The sequence below is a fragment of the Lupinus angustifolius genome, chromosome LG20 (assembly GCF_001865875.1).
Source record: "Lupinus angustifolius cultivar Tanjil chromosome LG20, LupAngTanjil_v1.0, whole genome shotgun sequence".
Lineage (NCBI taxonomy): Eukaryota > Viridiplantae > Streptophyta > Magnoliopsida > Fabales > Fabaceae > Lupinus > Lupinus angustifolius.
The window spans coordinates 6,332,277-6,342,789 of NC_032028.1; positions in this window are offsets into that span (position 1 = coordinate 6,332,277).

Sequence of the window (10,513 nt, forward strand, 5' to 3'; positions counted from 1 at the left end):
TTCCTATTTTTTTCTTAATATTTTTTTAATTTTTACAAAAAAAAATCATATAATCATAGGTAACTACCACCAAAAAACATTAATTATAAGTTGAAACTCTCTCACCTTAAATTAGACATTTTAATCCAAACAAAAAATTATAATTTAAAGAATATCCAATAAAAATTATAATATAAAATACATCAAATACAAAAAAGAAAAAGAAATTACACAAAATGAAATATATGAAATATCAGTTATGAGAATGAATGCTATTTTTCATTGTGACAAAACAATATACGAGCATTTAGGACAACTCAACAAAGGGACTTGTCATCTATTCAAATTAAGATGAAACTATAATTCAGCCAATGACATTAGGGTGATTGAAATTACTAAATTAGACACTTTACATTTGTGATAAGTCTATAAAGAAGAGGTTATTTTGTCAACTTGAATGAGTTGCTGGAATTACTAAACTAGACATTCTTCATTTGTGATAAGTATCTAAATTATAGGTTATTTTTGTCAAATAAAATTAAAATTCTGAAAAATATCATATGAGGATATTATTCTTTAGTTTACTATTTTTACTCAAACATGTTTCATGTATGTCTTATTCTCTACTTATTCACATTCTCTTTACTCAGACTATACACTATTTCTTTCTTTTTTAAATTTATTTAAAAAAAATCTACCATCTTCATCTGTCAAAACAACTCAAGTGAATAATTTTATACTCTTTTCATTTTTTTGTCATGATAAATATAATTTGGTTATTATATCAATTTAAGGGTGTGCACTATTTTAATCACACACAATATTCTTTATCTTATTGGTGAAAATTTTCTAACTTCAACATACCTACCATCTTCAACTATCAAATATTCAAATCAACTCATAAACTTGATTTTATGTTCTTTTCATTTTTTCTTTGTTGATAGATATAATATGTTTATTATATCAATTTATGTATGTACACTATTTTACTCAAACAATATTCTTTATATTAGAGGTAAAAAAATCAACTTCTTCAACCTTCCACTCATTTACATCAACAAGGTATCACAAAATAATTATTTTTTTACCTTCTATGACAAAAACTTCATTTTCTCACATGATGTATGTTAAAATATATTTTTCCTTTGTGGTTATTTTTAGTAGAAGAGAAACCACATCTCTTATAATACAATGATTAGATTTTATATTTATTATCTAAGTGTAGAAGAATAATATATTTATTTTTATTATGTGTTTGTCCTTATTGATTTTCACATTAAATGTGTTCTGGTTTTTGTGTGGAAGAAATTTTTGCCATTGAATGCATTTTATTTCATTTTCTAAATATTAAATAGTTGTTCCCCACAATTATTTTGATAATCAATTAATTTGATTTATATATTGCTTATATTATTTATGATTTCCTAACTTGGTCATTATGGAGATAAATTTGCATAATTATAACTAATAAATTTGTGTAATATTATTAATTACTTCAATTTAAATTTTATTTTGTATGAACTCCTTATATAATAACGTGTGATTTATAACACATGAAGAAACATAATAATTTGAATTTTTTGGATCAATTATAAAAATAGAATATAAATTTACGAATCAATTACAAAAATGGAATATAAATTTGTGGACTATTAACTAAGTACTATGCACTTCTTTTGTCTTTTACTAAGCCATATTCATTATAATGCATAAAAGGTATATGGCTAGAGGTTGGGGTGAAGTTAAAAAATTCCACTAAGATTTTGTGTCCTTAATATTTGTATCATTTTCTACATCTCTGCCTCAATATTGACAAGTTAAAATTTATTTAATTTGCAAGTTTCTTGCAAGCATTAATAAGTATAAACATATAATCAATTTGTTTATATTTGGAACCATTAAGCTATAATTTGTCTTGATTCATTAAAATTCATAATGAGCATGATTCATTGAGCATATTACATGGTTACTTTAACGTTGGAAACTTATGTTAGGTATCAGTGGCGGAATACACCTAGAAGGGGGGTTTGAATAGGTGCGGCAGAACTCAATTTCCACTTTTCTGGTTTTTACACACTTGTTAAAAAATGCTCAGTTAATCGATTAACAACTGGTCTTAATCGATTAACCAGTAACAGAAACAGAATGATCCAAACAACAACTTGCACGATTATTAACAAATACACAAACAGATATACAACATATACTTTTGTGCAAGATTAACAAGAACATAGCAAGGAACAAGTATACAAAATATTAGTTCCAAATTCACATTAAAACAACTTGAAACACAAAAGAGAAAAGGATAGAAAAGATTGCGTAGAGATTTTATCCTGGTTCGTTTTGCTGTCCACTGCAAAACTACATCCAGTCATCCCCTCTGATTTGGGAGATTTTTCTTCTTCACTATGGAACACAATGTACGTTACATACAAGCTTCCAATTACAAAACTTGAATGCTCCCTTCTTGGAACCCAAAGAACTTTGTCACCCTTGGTTTGACCTTTCCCAAAACCGCCTCCCAAGAAAATCTTTCTTATGCGATTCGGCCCCAGCCAAGGTATCGCTCTTTATCCCAAGACCTCCAAGTCTTTGTGTGAAGAACACCTTACCTAACCGCAGCTAGGATTTTCTCAATCCTTGAATTACAATGCTTTGAGTTATGAATGAGTGCTAGGATTTTCCCAATCCTTTAACAATGCTTTGAGTTATGAATGAGTACTTAATACTCGATTATTACAATGAAAACCAAAGCCTAAAACCTAAGCATGAACTCACAAGACGTCCTAGTCTAATATGAATGTTCATGCATGAAGTTTATGAAAATATGTAATAAAAAAGATCTATCTCTTTTTCTTTCAAGAAAACACAAGAACATGCAAGAAAGCTTTTCAAAGAAACATGCAATATGAATATGAAATCTAAAGTCTTAGCATGATCCAAACTTTCTCCTAATTCAATACTTTCTTAATAGATTCTAACAATGATGATCTATTATCTTTTTCTTTGTGTTTTTCTCTCTTTTTCTTACATGTCCGTTTCTACAATTAAGCCAGTATTTATACAAAACAGAATTTGGCTCTCAAAAAAGGTTTTTCAATTATGTTGTTGAAACAGCAGAAAAACATACACGTTAATCGATTAAGCCATGAGGTTAATCGATTAACCAGTGTATTTTTAATACATGATAAACTTCTTATATGTTATATGCTCATGCAATACATGATTTCCAAAACATAATACATTTAATGCATAAAATCAATGTATATAAATGCATGAATCTAATTATCATATATTTCTAGATGATGTCTCATTTTAGTAGATTAATTACTTTATTAAGTCTTGTGAGACTCACACCTAGGTTTACCTAACCTAGACTCAATATCTATGACAAACATCTTAGACTTCTAAAAAGATAATAAAGAATTATAACGTAAGTCTAATAAGACACCACTTGAGCCATCAGCATGTTGATTGTTGAGCCATCTTCAAGCTTTAGCTAATTCCTTGTCTTCATCAAAACATAGGCAAACGTTGCTAATATAATCCTTAACGCTTTGCACTCTCAATCTCCATTTTTTTATGATGACAAGCACCACATCAAATCTTACGTTACATTTGATGAATTAACTTGATGATGTTGTACATTTGCATAATAGTTGTGACTTCAAAGTTGAAAGCACTTTGCTTCCCCTTAGGTAAGCAACCTTTCTCCTCCTGCAAATAACATCAAACACAACAAGTAACATTTCTCCCCCTTTTGACATTATCAAAAAGATACGAATATTCAATTCTAGTCAAAAGTCTGAAGAGTTGTAGCAATTTATTTTGAAAAAAAAAAACTGTAATTATTAGCATAGGCAATAACCAGTTTAAGAAGTTTAAATAGGTGCACAATTATACATCATTTAATTGATTAACATTATGTCTTAATCGATTAAATGGACAGCAGATATCAGCAAAACAGTTTGAATGACATGAAGGGTTATGTAGAAGTAAATCAAGTACGAAATGATTAAGTATTTGATATCTTTGAGCAGTTTGCAATAGGCATAATCATTCAATATAATCACATATACCAATCATGATCAAGATCCAGTTCAAACAAAGTAAGGTGCTACATGCAACATAATTAACCATTTAAGCATGACATATCCATTATGTAAACATTTAAGACATGAGATGATTAAACATATATGTAAGCTATTTGTTAATAACATACCACTTGTTAGTAGTATTAGTACAAAAACACAATTTTATTTTAGGTTATTTTCATTTTAAGACATATTCCAATCATTCAATTATAATACACAATTAAGGCATGTTTAAGATTCATGCAAAAACACATTCTATTTAACATAATTAGTAAGGTTCAATATAGTTACAAAATACTAAAATACAACCATAACCATGAGATGTACTTGACTCAAAAATATAGACGTAAGCCACAAAACAACAAAAAAGTAACTTTAAAAAAAAATTGAGCCTAGGTAATAGATTATCACAAAGTTTAATCGATTAAGATGATTTATTTCAGAAAGCTTTAGCTACTGGAACTCATTTAATCGATTATACTGAGAAGTTAATCGATTAACGACAGAAAGTTGACAGTTTTAAGTACGATTTTGAGCTTACTAAGAAATAATTTTGTAACCTTGTTAATATGCTTACCTTGCTTACCCTTTGGAGATAGGTCAAGATTATCACTTGTTTCTGATACCACTTGTTAGGTGATACTAGACGAAAAGTTTGATGATATGATGTTTGAATGGTTTATTTGATATTCAAAGTGCGTTGCTCCCCCTTTCATTGTTCTTCCATTTATCTTCTCCCCCTCAATTATTCAGAGAAGTATTTTTGGTAAGTAGCATAGTGCGGAAGCTCATTCAACAATCTTTGTCATTAACTTTTCTCCTTAATAACCTTGATCTACTCACCAGCGTTGTGCCTAGAACATATGTTGCTGATTTATCCCTTGATACTCAAATGTCCTTTGACACACCTACAAAATTATTTCTCTTTCGGGTACCCAAGTTATTTTGAGTCCCTTCTTAGAGATTTTCCTTCTTCACTATGGAACACAATGTACGTTACATACAAGCTTCCAATTACAAAACTTGAACGCTCCCTTCTTGGAACCCAATGAACTTCGGCACTCTTGGTTTGACCTTTCCCAAAACCGCCTCCCAAGAAAACCTTTCTTATGCGATTCGGCCCCAACCAAGGTATCGCTCTTTATCCCAAGACCTCCAAGTCTTTGTGTGAAGAACACCTTACCTAACCGCAGCTAGGATTTTCCCAATCCTTTTACAACAATGCTTTGAGTTATGAATGAGTACTTAATACTCAGATATTACAATGAAAATCAAAGCCTAAAAACCTAAGCAAGAACTCACAACACGTCCTAGTCTAATATGAATGTTCATGCATGAGGTTTCTGAAAATATGCAATCTTTAAAGAACTATCTTTTTCTTTTCAAGAAACAAAAGAATAATGCAAGAAAGCTTTTGAAAGAAACATGCAAGATGAATGTGAAAGCTAAAGCCTTAGCATGATCTAATCTTTCTCCTAATTCAACAATTTCTCAATAGATTCTAAAAATGATGATCTATATCTTTTCCCTGTGTTTTTCTCTCTTTTTCTACATCGTCGTTTCTGCAATTAGCTAGTATTTATACAAAACAGTTTTTGGCTCTCAAAAATGGTTTTTCAGTTATGCTGTTAAAACAACAGAAAACACTTACGTTAATCGATTAACGGGTTACCTTAATCGATTAACCACTGTAAAAAGTCACTTGTTAATGTATGGTAAACTCTCTATATGATACATGTTCATGCAATACATGATTTCTAAAATATAATACCTTTAAATGCATAAAGTCAATGTATATAAATGCATGGACCTATTTATCATATATTTTTAGATAATGTCCCATTTTAATGGATTGATTAATTTATTAAGTCTTGTGAGACTCACACCTAGGTTTACATAACCTAGACTCAATATCTATGGCAAGCATCTTAGACTTCTAAAAAGATAATAAAGAATAATAGCATGGACACCACTTGAGCCCTCGACATATTGATTGTTGAGCCATCTTCAAGCTTTAGCTAATTCCTTGTCTCCATCATCCTTGTCTCCATCAAAATATAGGCAAACGTTGCTAATGCAATCCTTGACGCTTTGCACTCTCATATACTACTATATGTAGGCAAAACATACATAAGGAATTAAACAGTCGTAATTTTTATATCTCAACTTTGCCCGTACTATTATATAAAGACAAAATATACCTAAAGGGTATTGAGGTAATTGAATTCATTTAATTCTAATTGAATGTTAAATTCAAACTTCAAAACCTATAATAGTTTCAATTCCATTTCACTAAATTGTCTCATACTCTTTCATTACTTATTAAATTTCATTCAAATACAATATACATTTTTTTCTAAAGTGAATGTATAGTTCCATTTGACCATGATATACCCAATTTTGCAATAATTGAATGCAAAAAATAGTCATAAAAAGGCTAAATAAGTTGTATAGAATACTTTAGGTAATTTTTCAAATGTCGAATATATTGTGTTCTTTGAAATACTCAAAAATTAATTATTTTACTCTTTATACTTTGGTCACCCTCTAAAGATTATCACATATTTATATCTGATTCAATTTTTTTCAGATAAAAAATATTACACTTTTGAAGAAATATCATAACATAATCAAAGATTACATCGTTATTCTTTCTCGAAAGATAATTTTTATTTAAATTTATATCATATAAAGATTGTACATAGCGACAATTATAATATATGTATCTATACTTTTGTATTTCTCTATACTTCTATACTTCTATATCTATACTTCTATACTATTAATAAAGGGAAAACACAAAATAACCACCATCATGGTGTAATTTGTGTTTTCCTATTTTACCCTTAATATCTTTTTATTTCTACCAAAAAACCATATAATATTATTTTCTTATTTTATCCTTATTATCTTCTTATTTTAAAAGTGTATTTAAAAAATTGAATATTAGTTCAATTGAATAAATTCAACCGTAAATTTAGCGCAAAAAATTATATTTGAATTTACAAAATACAAACTATATATTATAAACGATAGGAAAATGGGTTGACAGACACGAGAGTGCATGTCAACACGCTAGTTTTTATAAAGCAAATTAAAAATAAGGTATAAAATAACGTACTTAGTATGAATATTTGAGTTATTTTTTACACATTTTAAAATATATTTTAAATGATTATCATCTATTATATTTTTTGTTATAAAAATAGATTAATCTTTTTCATGACAAAGGCTAAATAAAAAAAACAAAAATAATATATAAAAATTGAATATGTAGTATCACACAATATTCGCCGACAGACAATAAGTGTCTGTACATACTAGTTATATATAAAGTCAAAACATATAATAACTACCTACATTATATAATTTTACTTTGCCTATTTCATGATTTTAATAAACTATTGTTACAATGTTTTCTCATACAACAAAAGAAATATTAATGGAAGTTAGAGAAAGTTACATACTCCAAAAATATTAAACCATCAATACAATTTTTAACGTAAGTTTTTAATAATATCATAGTTTATTTTCATATTTTTATATTATGTAAATTATAATATTATGTATACTCAATACAAAGAATATGATATAATTTTCTAAAATGAAATATAATAAAATTAAAAATTTAATATTAAAAAATAAGAGTGCGCGTCAATAGAGACAAAATGTTTGTTGACACGCTAATATGTATAATGAAGGCACTTACGTCATTTTAATCAACTCCACGTAGTCATCCTCTTCAGCTGCTGGCTCGTCTTCCTCCGCCGCCATCTTCTCCTCTAGAACATAGGGCGAATACTGCGATGGAGTCACCAACCTTGCATCCGCCTGGAGGTTTGGCATTGTCAGACGGGCTGTTCTCCTCCATACTGGGGAATTCATCGCATCATCCCAAGTTTGTCGCCTCCTGGAAGGTTCTGCAGTATTTGGACCCTAAGGGGTCACAGACTGGGTCGAAGGCACAGCAGGTGCCGGTCTACGAGGTGGCAGGGTAAATGAAGCTTCCAGCTCCTCGTGATGGTAGGGAAAGCGCATGAAAGATCCATCACACACCATCTCTATATCTAAGGCACAAGGGCATGTGTAGGTGTATCTATGACCATCACTACTTCATGCCCCCTCTTGGGACATCGTAAAGCGGTAACTCTGAATCCTGACCGAACGATCCATCTGAACAAGACGCGGATAGAAGAAAAATAGAAAGAAAATGGAGTAAAACATCCAATGAATATTACTCGTTGACGACATGGAATTACACGAAATATTACATCCAGACAGACACGCATAATAACACAATATATACATCACATATATAAAAAAATGCACCATGATGAATGATGTTATAATCTCAGATTATGAGGATCAAAGTCCACAATCTCCATGTATGAATGTTATGCTTGTTTCATCCATCATTTCACCAATATCCTCCCAATATAATATTCGGAAATAACCAAGAGTACAGGTCCCATAACAAGCCGATTTGAACGCACCAAAATTATTCCTCGCAAGGATATATGATCGATCTGTTCCGAAGAACTATCCATTTAAGGATGGTGTCGTATCAAACACTTTCTGGGCATCATTCTCATTGATCCTGATTGCAAAGAGGGGTTGTTAGAGATCGTCTAGTTTGCACTGTGAGAACTGTCTGATCCAACATAATACCTCATCCAAGAATACAAGGTACTCGTCTCACCCTCAAGACTTTGCTGACGAACCACCGTCGTCGTCATCCCTCTCAACATCTCGGGGCTCGTTTGTCTCCCGTAAATTTCCTCTCCACTACTTCATTATCCATAATGAGTATGCACACTAACCGATGTTAGCCGATTAAATCTTTTAATTATTATTTTATATGATCGGCCCAACCTAAGACATCTCCCAAAGGAATGCTTCATGTGGGACCCGATCTTACGTCAACACGTAAATAGAGGAATAACATCCCTACCACTACGAACCATCGCTGAATCACCCTGGACGGCCACATGGCCAAGTCACTTACGGTCAGACGACCTCGCTGCGTGGTATCATGTAATCCTTTTTTTGGGCATCGCCCTAATCACAAAATCACAGTCGGAAACCTTGCCCTAAATAGGCGCAAGAACAAAGGTACTTGTATAAGTTTGTCAATTTTGGGAACCAGACTCAACCATCTCAGTCATGGTCTTTCCCTAGTGTAAATATACTTCACACCCAAGCATGGACTATTGCCTTTAACAAAGCAATTCCTAACTTTTATTACTTTCAAGAATTTCATATAGTTATTTACCTTTATAACTTCTTGATGGCAAACATGCCATTAGGCTCTCGTATATATGAGAGTTATCGTTCAGACAACTTAAAAAGAAGTCATGTATGTATGGAGCCCTCTCGCTCAAGCGATGGCACATCCATTTTTTTGGAATTTGTGGCTTAAGCGAGAAAACAATGAGTTCTCTTGGTGCCTATTTTAGCTCAAGCGAAAGCTGTCTCGCCCTGAGCTAAAACTCTCATTTTCTCTAGACACTTCTCGCTCAAGCGAGAGCTGTCTTGCTCAAGCGAGAAGAGTTTGAATATCATTTTAATTACTTTTTTCAAGGAAAATATTTCTCATTTATATCACATGTTTTTAAACCTTGACTTTAACAATTATCACATACATATCATTTCCATAATAATCATTCAAGCATTATAATTCAAGAGTAAACATGATATTTGCATATATAAACATAAATCGGTATAAGAAATATTGTTGTACTTAATCCAAACAAACAAACAATTGATTAAGTACAAGCTTTCTTAATACCCAAGACAACTCCAAACTTGTGAGGGAGTTTGGAGGGATGCATATTCGGAAACCACTGTCACGATGTTTTCTCCCTCACATGAGTGTGTCGGGTCGCAAGGTTCTCTGTTTGCAGGTGAGCTTACTTGATCCGATCTCCTCTCGAACTCTTCATTACGACAAAATAACGTTACTTGGTTAACTGACGATAATTATTATACTTACGAAATAACTTTTTATGTGAATATAAAACTTTCAATTTCAAATGAATTTAATTGCTTTCGTCCATCCGATTCAAGGTTGAATATCCTTAAATCATCATTTGTCATTGAAAGCCTTAAAATCAAATAACACTTTTTAAAGTAAGATTTTCAATAAAACTTATACCGGAATTATGTCGTAATCCGTGGATATACACCAGGCTAGTTCCCAGGAAAGAGAGGTGGGTCGTAAAGACACCCTTAAATACCAAGTCTTTCCTTAGACAGAACCTTTCTAGACATGTATTCCCACTTCATTACATTTTTCCGATAGTTCATAAATCTTATTTTTTGTAAATAAAACATTTTTACTAAAACTAACCTTTTAAAATAAGATCATTAAGCTAGACTTATCATTTTTAAATTAATTCAATTTAAACAAAATCAATACTTTTTAAGTAAATTTTACCATT